We start from the raw sequence: 19,414 nt of genomic DNA on the forward strand, positions 1-19,414 counted from the left end.
AGTTATATAATTATTAATTTCATGTATTAAATGCTATAGAAAATAAATTTGTGGAATAAAAAATCAAATTTTTTTGTTTAAAAATAAAAATGAAAACATTATATATTTACATCGTTTCTCGCAGTATCGTTTCTTGCATTTTCACGATTTAATCGCAGGATTGATTGTCTAAACTATGCTTTCAAAATCTCTTGAAATTGTGCTTCTGTTATAGTAGAACAAATATTTTTATGGCATCTGAAGAAATGAATATTTATAAGATAAAAAAAATCAAATAAATAAAAAATAGAATATGTGTAATATATGGGGAAACAATATTTTGTATGCAACTTACTCTTCATGCACATAATTAATTTCAAATCTTTTAATTTAAAATTATTTTTATTCCAGTCCAAAAGCACTTTGAAGCTAGATTATTTGTGAATAATTTTTGCAATATCCTTTTTATTGCATCTTTCTCATTTGTTCCAGCAATCATAGTTAACATATTAACCTAAAATATTATTTTTCATTCATGATATGCTAACACATTAAATATCAATTTAAAAACAGAGATAAAATTGTACATACCAGCTGTGATTGTGCTTCCTGAGATACCAATATAATTTCGAAATTATTAATATTTTCAAGACAATCCATTGGTAATGGTGGAAGCAAATTAATATTATGTTGAATATTTACATTATTGCCATTATTTTCTAAAATATGTATAAACGCTCGTTTATATATGTATATTTGTCTACACATTACAGTTTTATTTCGAGTACATTTTCTAATATAGCATTTAGAGTTCTGTAAAAAAATAAATATGATTTGTATCTATGTTTTTTCTATTTCTGTAATTAGTGTGTATTTATATGGTGCACGCGTGCGTGTGTGTGTACGTGCGCGTGTATGTGTAGATGCTAAAACTTACTACAATTATCTAGAGGAATATTATTTTTTAGAGGAATACCGAATTGTCCTGTGCTTCTATAATAATAGGAATCTCATTAATATCTAATTGATGTATATCACTAATATTTCTTTGAACTTGATTGAGATCATTATTATTAATATTCTTTTGAAGTTGATTGACATCATTATCTGAAAAACACATTTATTATGAAAATTTTAAGTTTTCATATTTTAATATATTTTCATATAAAGTAAAAAAATAAATATAGAGTATCGCTATTATACCTTGTATGTTTTCATTTAACTCGGGAATAGAATCATTATCGCTAATTTCATTTTCACTTGAAGTACTAGAGTTATCTGAAAAATATTATTTATGTTTAGTATTGCTTATTAATATTATCTAAAAAAGAATTATCTTATATGAAAATAAAATAACATTCAAGAGAATAATTATATTCATTTATCAAGCACAAAAAATAGTTTCCAATAAATTTCATCCAAGAAAATTATCATTTTGATTTTTTTCTAAAATTTGAAATAAAACTTTTTTATTTCTTAATCCACGGCCTAATTGAGATTTCGATTCGGTATTGCTTTTGTCTTCCATTAATCTTCTCTCCTTTTGGAGAGCACGTTCATATGAATCTATAAAAATTAATTCTTTTCAAGGTGTCATTAATATTTTGCACACACACAAAATAAAAATTTATATACATACGAGGTGTTAAAAGTTCCAACCAAACTTTGTGATTTAATAAAAAATCTGAATAGAAAGTTTTCTTTAAAACATATGTAAAAATTCTTGGAAAAAGTTCACGCTCAAATACATTTTTAAACCTTTTTTAGACCTAAATTTAACTTTTTATAAAAGCATTTTTGGATGTTTATTAGAAGCAATTTGTTCATAAATGGCTGAACCGTTTGGCATCACCCTATATACATACATATATACTTACATACAGCCATACATACAATAAATACATACACAAAATAATAATAAAATTATATTTGTATGCTGCTCTTTACTATTAATTATGTAAGCAAATATACTTACCATATTTATCAATTACGGTAACCGGGTGCATAATCCAATCATTCTAAGGTTTTTTACATTTAATGATGCAATTCCGTGTGTCCTTTTTAGGTCAGTAGGAATATTTGTCATTTTCTTTTAACCATATAGTTGGTACTACAGAATATATTTTGTCTCCCTCGTACTCGGCATTGAATTTTACAACAGAATAAAGTAACTGCAAACAATATAAAAATGCAAATTTTAAGAATTTAATTATACTTATAACAGTTTATTTACTCATACTTAACTTAAAGATACTTTCTTATATAACACTGATGACAAATGTTATCTTAAAAACCAGAGAAAATAACTACTATTGTTATTTTATATACAGCACTTATATTAAACTACTATTAAAATTTAATTTATTATTAATTATAACATTTTTTTACGATTAAAATTGTACAAAAAGTGACATTTTTAATTAAATATAAATTAGAAAAAAATTATTAAATGTCAAAATAATATTTAAATTTTACATGTGTGAACATAATACTTTAATATGCAATAGATATTACAAATTGTTGTGTAATAATGGAATTACTGCAAATTGATCATTCATTGGTAAAATTAAACATTTTATTTTTATATCTTTAAAATCAAATATTGCTGTATTTGATGTTTCATGTATATCAACGACTTTTATAGCTAAACTAAATGAAGACTTTTCTATGAAATTTGATATATTTTGAAAAATTTTTCCAGTTATATTTATGTCATTATTTTCATTTTTATAAATATTTGAAATAAGCATATAATTAGAATTTCTTTAAAAAACACAGTTATTTTCTTTGAGCTAGTGATATTGTAAAATTTTTAAAAGACATTTTTTTATAAAATCTATAAATTTTTTATTAATTATTAAAGAGTTGTTATCTTTTTCACATAAATGTGGGCAACTCAATATTGAAAACAGAGTATCAGAAAATATAAAATTATGATAACAGAATTGTGTTTTCGTGTCGCGCTTGTTTCAGATGAAAAATAAGGTTATTACGTTATTGTTCGTTGTCTTTGGTTTTTTTGCATTCCGTTGACTTCACAAGGTATTCTCGTGTTTATATTTGCGATTTGTATAACTTTGAGAAGCTATATCCCCGAATTTAGGAATAATATAGTCTATTCACATTAAATTCGAAGGTTCACAAAAAATACGAAATATTGACCTAAATAACTTTCATTTATTTTAGTACTATTTTTTTATATAGTAAAATAGTACTAAATAACTTTCATTTAATTTAGTACTATTTTATATTATTATGTGCTAATTTGTTGACGTAGTCCGGATTTTGTTATTCTTACCATTCTGCAGGTACTCAAGTTCAAAGTGGAGGGAAAGCCCAGTTCTAATATAGTAGCGTAGTAGATATATCTCTATTGCTCAAGAAAGAGGAAAACGGAAGTCTTCAGCAAAGAATCTGTCAAAATCGGCGCAACAATTACCATGACAATCTTACAGCATTATTATTACGTAAGTTTCAAAAATATAATTTATTTTATTAAAATATTTTTTTAAATATTTAGTGCGTAGATTTTTACACAGCTTTTTATAACAATAGCTGCTATACGTGAATAATTATAAAAATTTTTTATTCATCGCTCAATGTAATATATGTAGTTATAGATAGCTACATAAAAAACGTAAAATATATTTGTGCCTGTATATCTGTAATCTACGAGTAATCTCGTATTTTAAAAAACTATAGAATATAGATGAGTTTATATAGTTTCCAATATTTCGCTCCGCTATTAAGTCTAATTAGTTATTAATTTTCTAATTGATTTCAATTTCTTAAGTTTAATTTTTTTAGTTTTAATGGTTTTCAAATATTCTTATTTTGAACATTTTGTATTTTTTTTACATTTTGGTTAAATATCTTGTTTAAAGTTATGGCTTTCAACAGTTGTGCAATCGAAGACTTTAAAAAAATATGTAATACTTTATGTACAGACATCTGATATGTTGTACATAATACTGCGAATTGGTTATACTGAGATATCTATCTTTAGATTTATAATACTATATATGTATATACAGGGTGTCCCAGAACAACCTTTCGTCCGTAAAATGACGTATTCCTGAACACAATTTTAAGACAATTTTTCCTTTACCAAAATTTGATTTGAAGCTTAGTTTTTGAGTTATAAGCAAAAATAGTTAGCAAATCACACGTCGAGTACAGAAGGCAGATAGGAACGGCGCGACACACCGCGAGCGCGGGCGCAGCTGACCGTTCGACGTGTGATTACCGCCACATGAGTCGCTAACTATTTTATCTTATAACATAAAATTATGCTTTAAATAAAATTTTGGTAAAGAAGAAAATGTCTTATAATTACGTCAGGAATAAGTGTTTCTTAAAATAACGTTGGACGCTGCGATCAGCTGATTGCTACACGTGATGTGTCTGTCAGCTGAGCCGGAAAATCAATATATCGATCAGTCTGAAGTCGTTGACGACAATGTCGATGACAATCGAAGAAGCGTCGCCGTCGCGGAGGCGGTTATTTCTCTCTCTCTTTCTTTCACTCACTCTGTCCCTTCCTTTTACGCACACACTCAGCATACACACATCGCGTGTAGCAATCAGCTGATCGCAGCGTCCGACGGCCGGCGATCCGGAACAACTTTTGGTCATTAAAGTAATGTTATTTTAAGGAACATGTATTCCTGACGTAATTATAATACATTTTCTTCTTTACCAAAATTTTATTTAAAGCATAATTTTATGCTATAAGATAAAATAGTTAGCTACTCATGCGGCGGTAATCACCCGTCGGACGGTCAGCTGCGCCCGCGCTCGCGGTGCGCCGCGCCGCTGCTGCCTGCCTTCTATACTCGACGCGTGATTTGCTAACTATTTTTGCTTATGACACAAAAACTACGCTTCAAATCAAATTTTGGTAAAGGAAAAATTGTCTTAGAATTGTGTCAGAAATACGTCATTTTACGGACGGAAGGTTGTTCTGGGACACCCTGTATTTAAAAAAATATGAAATTTTAAAATTACGATTCTCAACGTAGTTATGTACATGGAAAGGCTTTCAAAAAATTTTTCAGTAGTCAAAACATCTTTTCAACTTTGTTTGTAATTGGTTTTTAATTTTCTAATGTGGTTTTCAATTATCATTCTTCTAATATTTTCAATTTGTATTTCCGACAATGAAATGTATAATAGTATCTGCAATGAGTTTCTAATATTTTGCTCCGTTACTAATTATTCTAATTAGTTATTAATTTTCTAATTAATTTGAACTTTCTAATTAAGTTCAATTTTCTAATTGGTTTATTTTTATTTTTGGTTTTTGAATTTTTTTTTAAACATTTCGGTTAAATTTGGTTATCTAGAATTTGGTATTTTAGAAGAAAGATGTCTTTTTGAATTAAGAACATGAATTTATTTTAAAGAAACAAGAATTTACTTTAAAGAAAAATCAAATTATAGATTAGAATGAAGAAATTTGTTCGATTCTTTCCTTACATTTGTATTGTGGAAGATAATATCAAGAAATTTATTCGAATTTCAACTGCACAATGACATTCCGATTAAGGGGCCGAATGCTAGAACCAAGACCCACACAAATTTATTTTTGAAGAAGTTATTTACCACTTTGTGTATTCTGAAACAATAATGTTTGCAATGTTTTTGGATCATTGCAAAGGTGAACCTTGTTCACCTTGTTCATAAAACCTGAAAAACTAGAAATCCATTTTACTTTTCTTTACTTTTATTGTTATGTTATTTGGAAATGCCTGGGTGCTCTTGAATCAATTGAGATGGGCTATTATTCAGAATACACAAAGTGGTAAATAATTTCTTCAAAAATAAATTTGTGTGGGTCTTGGTTCTGGCATCCGGCCCCTTAATCGGAATGTCATTGTGCAGTTTAAAAATCAGACACAGCTCTGTTTGTGGAGAGGCGTAAAGCATCCAATGGGAACAAAGCTAACACAAAGAGAATCTATGGATACATTGATCTAGTGATCCATCTACTTGTGTATAATTCTATTGGTCTTATCAGATAGATGAGAAGAATTTTAAATCCGTAGTGTAGTACAAAGTTTTTTAAAAAGTTTAATATTTTAATAATTTAACAAGTAAAAAGAAATAATTGCTTTAAAGTATCAGTTGGAATATTGAAATATAATAGCATATTACATTATAATTTATTAATAACTATTTTATATCCTTTTGTAAAAAAGGCATGTTAAGTCGATTCTCGAATGTATCGCAGTCCACTCGAATGTATCGGTTCATCTCGAAAGTCTCGAAGTGTATTGTTGCCTCTTTTCCGTCGCTCTGATTGGTTTTTATGGTGTTACATGCTTCGTGCTATGTCGTTTGCGTACAACTTGCTTCATTCGTTTTATGTGACACTTTAACGGTTATCGATCATTTTAAGGGTTATTACTAGCTCGCAGCGCGCGCTTACGCGCGCGCATTTCATGAACGTTCTTAAGAATTTAACTGATTTACTCTGTCAAAAAATATTAATTAATTTCAATTAATTTTAAAGTATTATAATATGTTATTTACAACATATTATTATTTTAAAATTCAATTAACAAATTAATATTTCTTTAAATTTTGACACTTATCAACTGATTAAAACGTTAATTTATTAAATTAAATTTTAAAATATTAACATGTTATAAAATTAAAATAATGTTTTAATTAATAATATTCTAACTTTAATTAATACTTTTTGATAAAAATTCATTGTTTAAATTATTAATTGTCTAATTTAATTTTAAAATACTAATATTTATAAAAATTAACATATTTAAAAAATTTAAAATATTTATAAAAATTAACTTTGGCAGCAGATTATGTGTATTAAGATGAAAATTATAATTTATGTTATAAGATAATTTCTTTTAATTTTAAAAGTATAAGTAAATATTAATAATTTTAATTAAAATAATATAAAACAAACAATAATAACCATCGATAATCTTTAATCTTTAATTAAATCAAGCTCTTGAGACAAAAATTCTTTCAATTTGCTTCTACCTTGTCATTTTTTACATTATTATAACAATTATACATCAATCATTTGTTTATAACATTTTATTAATCAAATATTTCCTTATGAACATAATTTTTTATTTTTTTAGACAGATTATCATCCTTTAAATAAACTTTCAACGATTCCCAAGAGCAAACTCGTGAAAATGCGACATATAGGTGTCCATGACTAAAAACATCTTTTCGAAGATCTATTGCAATTTTATCGAAAGTTTGTCCTTGTGATTTATTTATAGTCATAGCAAATGCCAATTTCACTGGAAATTGTCTTCTTTTAAAAGTAAATGGGTATACATTTTCGCAATACAAAGTAATACGATTAATAAAGACAATTTCTCCAGTCTTATTACCTGTTAAAATTTCACAACGCAATAAATTATTATCTAAATCTAAAACTAATAATCTAATATCATTGCATAAACCTTCATTGATGCTAAGATTTCTAATAAGCATAACAATAGTGTATTTTCTTAAGCGTAATTTATGAGGTGAAAGACACGTTGGATTTAAAGAGTTAAGATTCTATCGGAATTATTTCGTAAATATCTTTATTATCTCCAGTCGTTTCAGGAGTATCTATACTTGTATAAACTCTTTCCATCGTTTTATCCATTAAATTTACTACTTTTTCATTTATTTCATCAACATCGACATTTCTTGCAGATAATATAACGTAATTAGTCATACTTTTATATTGTTTACGTTTTATAATGTCTCCGTACATGTCTCCAAATCTGCGTTTGCTATACATTTTTCTGGAATATGAACATTATCTGAGTAATCATTTAAAGAATCATTACCTAAGTTTATTAAAAATTGTGCAAATTCTTGAAAAGAAGAGAGAGAAAGAAAACAAGAGAGAAATAAATAAATAAATTATAAAAAAGATACAAAAAAATAAACATTTTTTCATATTTTTTTATATAAAAATTATGTTGTTACAAGTAATTATTAAAATATGTATTATTCTGCTTTATTAATAAATATGTTGTTAAATTTAAATTGGTTTTAATTCAATTTGCTTTAAATTAATTCTTTATTTTCTGTTATTATATTAAAATTAATTTTAATATAAATAATTAAAAATTTATTTTATTTTTTTATTGTTAGATTAAAATTTTTTTGAATTTGAATTTAAAGATTAAAATTTATTTTATTTTGAATTATTATATTAAAATTAGCTTTAATTTTAAGTTATATTAAAATTACTGATAATTAAACTTATTATTAGATTAATTGGTTTTGATTTTAATAATTTAATTTAATTATTTATTTATTTAATTATTTATTTAATTGAAATTGATTACGACTTGGATTATTGGCTTGAAATATATTGTGATTTAAATTATTAGTTTAAAATGTAACTTGTATTAAAATTTGACTTAAATTAAAATTTGATTTAGATTGAAATTTGACTTGGATTGAAATTTGACTTGGATTGCAATTTAACTTGGTTTAAAATTTGACTTGGATGGAAATTTAACTTGGATTGAAATTTGACTTGGATTGAAATTTGACTTGGATTGAAATTTGACTTAAATTAAATTTAATTGTAACTTGAATTTAATTGTGACTTTGAAATTATTGGATTGAAAGGACCCCGCACAAACCTTATGGAAAACCAGTCTCGGTGGATTTGGCTGAAATTTTGGAAATTTGTAGTTTACGTGATCCTGATGAAAAGTTCTCATTGCACCAACTTGATTCATTGAATCGTTTGAGCTCTAGGGACCGTCGAAAGTATGAAATAGGCCGCCATCATGTAGACAACCAGCAGTTAATTCCTCCCTTCCCTATCCCTCCCCTCCCCTCCCCTCCCCTCCCCTCATCTGTTCCCACTCCTCTTTCTATCTTCCCCTCCCCCCTTTCCCCTCTCTCTTCTTCTTCTATTATTTTTTGTTATTTTACGTTGGTTTGCTTTATTTTACGTTATTTTATGCTCCTTCTTAGAACCATTCTCGCTTTCTCTCAACATCCCTATGAAATTCATTCCGGAGGATCGCAGCGTCATTGTTTCGACTGTCTCAGAAATACGGACCTTGAATATCGAGTATGTAGCCATCAGGTGTGACTATCAGCACAGGTTTGAGTAAATGTCGTCCCTTATGAAGACAAAATGACTGTCGGGGAGTATCATCGGCATTAGCGTTACCCAATGTGCATCACGGGGAGGTTGCGCGATCGGAATTGCACATCATGTGACTCTGAAAAGAGCCGTTTGTATGAATGTGTGTGTGTGTGTGTCAGAAAAGATAAGGACCCTACGATTCGTCACTCTCGTAGTATTTAACGACTCCAAACCCTCTTTTCTGTGCGTGTGCGTTTGTGTAGAATAATGAAGTAATGTTCAAACGTCAATAACATCTGGTACATTATCAGGATTTTCTTGCGGTGGCCTATTTGCTGCATCGCAGATAGTATAAAGGAGCCTCGATGACGAGTACCGAATGTGTTGTTCATGGCGTGCATATCCAATTAACCATAAAACACTCGCAATATGTGCACATGTACCCAAAGTTCGAGCACCGGATTTGCAAATGCAGTAGTAACCTTGGATGGGTGGGTCGCTCTGAACATTCATCTCATCATCCATATCATGATCGTCTGTCGGTCGGTATGATATCCATAATTGGTATTTCGCTGCATTGCGAAATCGAGAGTACACTCTAATTCTTATTAAACCAGGTAGTGGTATCCTCTGTACGTCTCTTAACATTTCAAGCTGGAATTCTTCCGACTCCTCTCTTTGTAGCTTGTTCTGTATATACGATGGTGCCAAATGGATTTGGTAGATGCCAACAGTAAGATCCGTCAGAAAATGTAAGTCCAAAATTGGAAAATCGGGAACATGTTGGACATTCAAGCGTACCCATCTCTGAGCGTTACGAGTGTTCAGATGTTCAGCCTCCACAAGTGCTTGGACAACATTCACTTCATTTGCTTTCTCCAATAATTGACGAGCCAACTCCCCATTAGCTCCTTCCATTTGAACGGCAGGATGATACCTATTGATTATTGCACCGGCAATACGGTAAAAATCACCCAAATTAGGAAGATGAGGAATCGATATTGTCTGCTGGAAGAATTTAAAGATAGATTTGATGTGGCCATTCCTGGCCTCTACGATCCATCTCGTCTTAGTGATTATCCGTGAATCATTAGCTTCATCTGTAGAGAGTTGACTTTGTCGTGGTTTGAGAAGTGCTGGCATTCTCCACCGAATCCCAAGGCGAGTGAATAGCTCTGTAGCATCCGATATCCTCTATCTACTATCATTAAATCTCCTTCTTGGAACCATTCTCGCATTCTTTCAACATCCCTATGAAATTCATTTCGGAGAATCGCAGCATCATTGTTTCGACTGTCTGAGAAATACGGACCTTGAATATCGAGTATGTAGCCATCGGGTGCGACTATCAGCACAGGTTTGAGTAAATGTCGTCTCTTATGAAGACAATATGATTGTCAGAGAGTACGAAAATTACTACTCTTAGGAACGTAGCTATAAGTACCGTCAATGTACGCGATTACACGAGGAATATGTGGTTCGGGATTGTATAATTCGTTCGCGAAATCGGTTACATGTCTTTGGGCATAATCTCCTCTTGTGATTGCATCCAAACCGATGTTTGTCGGAACAAAACGTTGCATCAAAGAATGTCAGACAGTGGAAATCGCTAAACTCGTTGCTTGTCTGCTCTGGTACTCGAAGATAACTTTAAGAAATTCATCAGAGAGTCCTTGTCGCATCTTGCATAAGAACATTAACAAGTCTTTCTTAGAAACATATCTGTAGCCGCCTGGACGAGACACTGTATCACAATAATCAAATAGTTCCAGAAACTGCTGTTTCGTCACCGGAGAAAAGGATTCGAATTCAGCATCTGTGAAACTGTTCTCATCAACGAATCTTCTTTGATCCCTTGCCACATTTCTGAGTCCTTGGAGGAACATTTGAAGTTGCGGTCCTTTGATGACATAAGGTCTGTTTATGGACCGCAAGCCAGATAGCAATGCCTGAAGAAAGAAACCTTGATCATCCAAATGATGTTGACATGATCTGGCATCGTCAGGAATGAAAATATCTCGCAAAACAAATACGTTCACTCTGCATTCAAGCGTAATCCTGCGGATATCAGCATCAGCATTACAAATCATACAAGTACGATTCTCAGTTTGTGTCAATACATTGAGTCGCAGGCAAGTAGGATCGCGTTCCATTTCATTGCAAATAGATTTATTACAGATAATACAAATCCTCGTAAGATCTGTCACGGCGAGAGGTGGCCTCTGGAATCCATCACGTCTATAAATGGCAATCTCGCGTTTGTTTACTTTTTCATCTCCATCTATTCGACTCAATTGATTCGGTAAAAAATCTCTATCGCAAATGTAACACTTTAAACGGTTTCTCCAAGCCATAGCTATGATTGCAATACGCTAAAAAGAAAATCTTGGTATTGATTAAACCGGATTCTCAATGTTTCCTTCTGTTGATGATATACATCCAAAACATGAAGCCATCAAATAGAAATGCTTTTAATATTAACTGTGTAGAATAAGAAAAGACAAACGTTATGCACATGTGCCAGTCAGAAAATCGTAACTTTGGGATAACTCGGCCGTAACAATACAAAACACAAAGTGTCTGATGTATGGTATCTTTCATAGATTTCCAAATATTAGATGTGAGAATTTTAAATGCGTTTTCAGTATTGCCTATAAAGTAGAATGATTTTCCGGCATCAACGATAGAATGATACGTCGCTATTTATCATGTCACTCTATACATGTATACAAAACTCTTATCATATCACTCTCCGACAGTCATTTTGTCTTCATAAAGGACAACATTTACTCAAACCTGTGCTGATAGTCACACCTGATGGCTACATACTTGATATTCAAGGTCCGTATTTCTGAGACAGTCGAAACAATGACGCTGCGATCCTCCGGAATGAATTTCATAGGGATGTTGAGAGAAAGCGAGAATGGTTCTAAGAAGGAGCGTAAAATAACGTAAAATAAAGCAAACCAACGTAAAATAACAAAAAATAATAGAAGAGGAGAGAAGGGAAAGGGAGGGGAGGGGAAGATAGAAAGAGGAGTGGGAACAGGTGAGGGGAGGGGAGGGGAGAGATAGGGGAGGGAGGAATTAACTGCTGGTTGTCTACATGGTGGCGGCCTATTTCATACTTTCGACGGTCCCTAGAGCTCAAACGGCTCAATGAATCAAATTGGTGCAATGAGAACTTTTCATCAGGATCACGTAAACTACAAATTTCCAAAGTTTCAGCCAAATCCACCGAGACTGGTTTTCCATAAGGTTTGTGCGAGGTCCTTTGACTTGAATTGAAATTGGTTATAACTTATTGTTAAATTATTGGATTAAAATTTTGCTTTAATGAAAATTTGTTGTGATATAAATTATTAGATTAAAATGAATTAAAACGTAGATTATGGAATTAAAACTTTAAATAGTTTTTGCTTTCATATAAATTAAAAGTAACTTTTACTCGAATTAAAATTAAAATTAAAATTAATTTTTACTTAGATTATTAAATTAAAATTGGTTTGAATTAAATTATTAATTTAAAGTTAAATTAGAATTAGTTTTAACGTAAATTATTAAATTTAAATTTAATTTTTAAATTTATTAATTAAAAAATAAACTGACTTTAATTATAGAATAAAATTAATTTTGACTAGATTAAAATTAATTTTAATTTTGTGGAAATTTATAATTCATTTTAAAATTATTAATTTTATTATTTATAAATTATGTTTATATATTAAAAATTAAGTTTTATAATTTAAGTTTCCTAAAATTATATAATCTTTAATTAAAATTAATTTATATATTTTTATAACAAGTATTAAAAAAATTATTACTATTTTTAATATTTATACATTTTTAATTAAAATTATTTAAATAATAATTATGCCTCGAAGAAAAATAATTCGATCAGTTGAAGAAGAAGAAGAATATCAACGTAATAAACGGGAAAAAAAAGCAAAACAGCAGGTCGAGAAACGGAAAACAAAACGAATGTTATCTAAAAGAGATTCTCAATCTTTATCAAATATTGAAATTTACTCAAATATGACTCAAACATCTTCCAATTTTTTGAAAAATATAGTAATAGATTTTAATCCTTCAACTTCACATGCAAAAGAAGTATATTCAGTAAATAAAACAATTACTACTGCATCTCAAACAAATGATACGTCAACTATTACAAATGTTTGTATAATAAAAAATAGCAATGAAGTTAATAAAACAATAAATGATAATATACAATTATTTAATGTTAATAATGATATTCAAATAATTCAAAATGTTTATAACTCAACTACCGATACTTTATTAAATAACAATATTATTTCTTCAATACCTAGCACATCAAATATGTTGATAAATTTAGATGATAACAGAGTAGATTTAGAAAATTTAATTATTTCACAATAAGTACAATCACGAAGTACTGTAATATATGATAAAACATTAAAAACAAAATCAATATTTTCTAATATAATATCTGATAAAAATAACAAAGTAAAATGGATTGAAAACTCTCGAGCTTTAAAAAAGGACACATGAATATTAATACATCTAACATTCACTTAGAAAATATTGTAGAACATTATATAGGAGAAATGAATATATGTTGCAAACATTGCGGTGCGAAACATTTCAATTCTGAAAAAGTAGCTAAGAAAGCAGACTGCTTTCTGACGTGTGCTTGTGATGTATAATTGACAACCATGGAATAATTACTGCTCATCATTTAAATAGATTCGATAAGGACCTGAACCAAGGGTCGAAACGTCGCCGCTGTAAATCGTTGTAATGATAAACTTATTTAACCAAATAAAAGCTAAGTTATGCCAGTTTGGTCGCCTAACCATTGCATCTCCTGAATTATCCATTATTCTATCCATATGATAATCAAGGATGGCATGATAATTTACAACGTAAGAATTGTAATAAACGAATAAGTAGAGCTGCTTATGTAAAATATCGCATAGCTATACGTGATAATTTTAATATTTTTATCATGGGAAGACGATTATTTCAGCAATGGCTTGTAGATAATTATATAAAAATTGAAAAAGACCGAATTAATTATTGCAAACAAAATCAAAAACAATTACGAGCTGAGACTTATCAAGGATTAATTGATTATTTGGCAAACGCCGGTAATAATAACAATGCACACATTAAAAAAATGATTATACTTCCATCAATATTTGTGGGTTCAACACGTAATATGTTGCAACATTATCAAGATGCGATGGCTATTGTTTGGAAATATGGAAAACCAAATATCTTCATTATTATGACTTGTAATCCAAATTGGCGCGAAATTAAAGAAAATTTACTTCCACATCAACAACCTACAGGTAGATCAGATATATGCGCTAGAGTATTTAATATAAAAAAAATTATTTAATTGATGTTATCGTTGGACAAAAACTTTTTGGTAAAATTTTAGCATATGTTTATATAATAGAATTTCAAAAACGTGGATACCACATATACATTTGTTGATTACATTAAAACAGAATTGTAAGATATCAAATTCTGATAGTTGATAAATAGTTAATAAATTTATTTCTGCAGAAATTCCTGATCTTAAGATCTGAATAAAAATGAAAGTTTACATAATATTGTAATGAAACATATGATTCATGGACCATGTGGAGATTGGTGTTCAATAAACAATAAACGTTCGAAACACTTTCCAAAATCATTTCAATCTGAAACAATTATGGATGAAAATGGTTATCCACACTATTGTCGAAGGAATAATGGATTGCTGTACGAAAGACCTGGGCGATACGTTGTTGATAATCGATATGTTGTTTCATTTAATCCATCGCTATTACTTTTATTTAATAGCCATATTAATGTTGAAATAGTTTCGAGTATACGATCCGTAAAATATTTGTATAAATATATGTATTTATAAAGGTCACGATGCTGCATCTATAATCATTGGAGAAAATATAGACAAAACAATAATTTATGATGAAATTAAAGATTTTATTGAAGCTCGATATGTCGGGCCTATAGAAGCATGTTGGCGTATTTTGAGCAAACCTTTACAAGAAAAAAGTCACGCTATATTTCGTTTACCAGTTCATTTACCAAACGAACATAATGTGATAATCGATGATAATATTAATAATGATGCATTAAGATCTGCTGTAGAACGAGTAACAATGTTGTGAGATTATTTTGAGTTAAATGCTCGAGATGAAGAAGCGAAACAATATTTATATAGTGATATTCCATCTCATTATGTATTTAAAAAAATTACAATTAACGGTAAAACTATTAATCGCTGAGAAAAACGTCAAAGATATTTTAATTGTATCGGTCGTGTGAGGTCCGTGGAACAGGGACTGTGCTGATAGAGAAATATGTTGATGGCACATGGATAGAAGGAAGGATCGAAGATATTCTCTATGTCCCGAGCATCCGGAAAAATCTCTTCTTGGTCGGAGTGTGCACAACCAAGCACTACGAAGTCTCTTTCAAGGATCACAGAGTTACAGTTCTATTAGACGGACATATGGTTGCGCAAGGCACCAAGCAAAGAAACGAGATTTTCCGAATGCTCTTCAGAACGAATAAGACCGAAGAAGCAAACGTATCGTGTACTCAAAATATGGCATGAACGTCTGGGTCACGTGAACAGAAGAACGATATCCAGAATGGTCAAGGACAGTCTGGTGAGAGATGTGCAGCAGAATGAAGAAGAAGACGAAAGCTTCTTTTATGAGCCGTGCCAGTTAGGCAAGCAGCATAGGTTACCGTTCAACAAAGCAACGCCAATAGGACAGTACAAGCCCGGGGAAATGTTCCACAGTGACGTGTGTGGCCCCATGCCGGTGCAGTCGCTGGGAGGCACCAGATACTTTGTGCTGTTCAAGGACGAAGCTTCCGGACATCGTCACGTGAATTTTATCAAGCACAAGTCTGACGTGTTCGAGAAGTTCAAGGACTTCGAAAAAATGGTCGCTAACAAATTCGGACACCCAATGAAAATCTGAGGCCGGACAATGGCAGAGAGTACTGCAGCAGTGAGTTCAAACGTTATCTCGCCTCAAGAGGAATTCGCCTTGAAAGCACGACCCCGTATACGCCGCAACAAAATGGCAAGTCGGAGAGAGACAATCGAACAATCATGGAAAGTGCGAGAACAATGCTCAAGACGAAACAGTTGTCGACATTCTTGTGAGCAGAAGCAATCAACACAGCCACCTACATTCTAAATCGGGTCCCATCCAGTGAGACAGGGGGAACTACTCTACATGATATGTGGACAGGAAGAAAGCCAGACTTGTCGCATATAAGGATCTTCGGGTCAAAGGCATGTGCGCACGTGCCAAAGCAACTGCGAAACAAGTTGGATGCAAAAGCAAAGAAAATGTTACTCGTCGGATACAAAGGTGACTCTGCTGGTTTCAGACTCTATGATCCTGAAACAAGGCGCGTTTCGGAATCAAGAGACGTAACCTTCAACGAAGAGAAGATCTGCTCGACAATACCAGTTCCGGCTTTAGGAATCCCTTGGCCAGGCATTCTAAGCACGGAGGACGCAGAGAAAGGACAAGACGAACCAGCAGATGAGCCAGAAGCAGCAGCCGTCGGGAATCCTTCCTATATGGAGGACAACGAGGGAACCAACACATCATTAGACGAAGAGCGATCACAATTTGCGACTGCTCAGCAGCATCATCTGCGAGATCGCAGTTCCATCAAACGACCAGGTAAACATTGCGGAGTGGGGAGTACCATCCTCTTTCGATGAAGCTATCACAAGAGAGAATGCTGAGAAATGGCGTGAGGCCATCAAAGAGGAGCTACAAGCCCACGAACGAAACGAGACGTGGACGTTTGTGCCTGCAAGAGAGGAGAGGACACCATAATAGATAGAACCAGAATAGATTCGAAGTGGGTGTTCAAAATCTAACGCACGGCTTCCGGAGACATCAGCCGCTTCAAGGCTCGATTGTGTGCCAGAGGTTTTCTCCAGAAACCCGCACTCGACTATAATGAGACGTTCTCCCCGGTCGTAAGATATGACTCCCTTTGCATACTGCTGGCTCTGATCGCACACGAAAACCTAGAAATGATCCAGTTTGATGTCAAGACAGCGTTTCTTTACGGGGAACTCAAGGAGGACATTTATATGAAAATCCCAGAGGGCCTCAACATCACAAATGGATCAAAAGAGAGCGTGTGCAAGCTGCAGAAATCACTATATGGCCTCAAACAGGCCTCCCGGTGTTGGAACAAAAAGTTCCCCTCCTTTCTGAAACATTTCAGCTTCAGTGAAAGTGAAGCGGACAAGTGTGTGTTCCGTGGCAAAGTGAAAAACCACGATGTATATCTAGCGTTATTCGTCGACGACGGCATTGTCGCAGTCAAGTCGGCAAATAGTCTGAACTGTGTTATTCAAGCCCTGCAAAGTGCTTATGATATCACATTGGAGGATACAAGCATGTATGCAGGCATGCAGATAGAAAGAAATCATACAGAGAAATCCATATTCCTGCACCAGCGAGCGTACCTAGAAAGTGTAATAAACAAATTTGGCCTGGTCGACGCCAAAACTATGAGCATATCGGCGGACCCTCATTCTCACTTGCAACCAGTTAAAGAAAAAGAGAACTGTAAGCTCCAGGTACCATTCCGAGAGGCCGTTGGATCGTTCATGTTTCTGGCTATCGTATCCCGTCCAGACATTGCGTTCGCGGTAAATATAGTCAGTAGATACTTAGGCAGTTATGACAACAGCCACTGGGAGGCTGTGAAGCGAATTATGAAATATCTAAAGAGCACTGTAGATGTAGGTATAAAATACAAAAACGACGGCAGTGTTTTTAAGCTTTCAGGATATTCAGATGCAGACTTCGCGAGTGACATTGAAACTCGCAGATCGACCACTGGCTATGTCTACACGCTAGCGGGCGGCCCAGTAACCTGGTTTTCACAAAGACAAAAACTTGTAACACTCAGCACAACGGAAGCCGAATATGTTGCGGCCGCTTTCGCAGCAAAGGAAGCAATCTGGCTCAGGAAGCTATTCAGTGATATCGGATGTCAATGCTCTCATGCTACCACGTTGTTCATAGACAACCAAAGTGCAATACGACTCGTGAAAAACCCGAATTCCATAAACGAACCAAGCACATTGATATCCGCCATCACTTCATCAGAGAAAAAGTAGAAAGTAATGAATTAACTGTGTCCTTTATTTCTTCGAGCCTCCAATTAGCAGACATCCTCACGAAAGCTCTGCCCAAAGATAGGTTCAACTTCCTCCGTACAAGTCTTGGAATCGTAAACAAATTTGCGGAACACTCAAGCGGGGAAAGTGTTGAGAATTGATCTATCGTTTTCCGCGATCATGCGTTCGTAATTCATGTGCGAGAACCCAACGCCCTATTGCGAGTTTGGCCATCTATGTTCCTTCGTCAAGGAATAAAGTACTGTACATCCGCTATGCTCATTCTTGTTACGACCGTGCTCGATAATGCGTGATTAACGATTCTGTATAATACTATAAAGAGATTCCACGAATACGTTCTGAGTGATCTCTGGTGCCCACTTCATTAGCCTTAACATTTTTAAATTAAAAAATCGTTATCTTCTCAGTGTATAAACTGGAAACAAAATAAAATAAAAGTGAAGTATGCCGTACATGTTCTGAGTGCCTCAGTTGCTAATGCTTTAGAATTTTTAGAGGCTGAAGGCTTCAAAGATTTTCAGGGTAGTTCAGAAACAGTTAAATTTTTTAGGACGATAGATCGCTTGTTTGACATATTAAATTCCAGAAATTTGGTAAAGGCTTTAAGACACCCATTTTTCCCAAAAAAATCGAATACTTACAGCAAATAGTTAATAATACAAAACAATATTTGTTTTCTTTAAAAACAAGTGATGGTCAATTATTACATCGTACTGCGAGAAAAACGTTTATATATGGTTTGTCGATTGCTGCTCAATCGATTTTGGATATTTCAATAGAAATTTTTAAAAATAATGAGTCTTTTAAATATATTTTAAGTTATAAATTTTCGCAGGATCATCTAGAAATTTTTTTTTCTAAGATTCGTGCACGTCATGGCTTTAATAATAATCCTAATTGTCAACAATTTAAATATTCAATAAGACAAATGTTATTACATACCGATATAAAATCCTCGATAAACTAAATTGTTTTGAATTTGATGTTGAATGTGTCACATCTATATTTCCTTTAATGTGGAAGAAAAAAAGACAGAATAATATTTTTAATGATACAAATATTGAAAGCGATGATGAATATGACAGTGAAGTTTATTAAATGCCATTGAAAAATCATGAAACTGTCACTGATTATATAATTTATTA

The 19,414-nt window shown here is 32.1% G+C and overlaps 1 long non-coding RNA gene across 2 annotated transcripts in view; it reads left to right on the plus strand.

Moving 5' to 3' along the window:
* Nucleotides 1-19,414, plus strand: part of LOC140671875 (uncharacterized) — a 39,929-nt gene that overhangs the window by 8,882 nt on the left and 11,633 nt on the right. For both annotated transcript variants that reach the window (XR_012047803.1, XR_012047804.1), the window contains exon 2: nt 3,288-3,446. This is a non-coding gene — a long non-coding RNA (uncharacterized lncRNA). The remainder of the gene's footprint in view (nt 1-3,287; nt 3,447-19,414) is intronic.

The sequence above is a fragment of the Anoplolepis gracilipes genome, chromosome 12 (assembly GCF_047496725.1).
Source record: "Anoplolepis gracilipes chromosome 12, ASM4749672v1, whole genome shotgun sequence".
Lineage (NCBI taxonomy): Eukaryota > Metazoa > Arthropoda > Insecta > Hymenoptera > Formicidae > Anoplolepis > Anoplolepis gracilipes.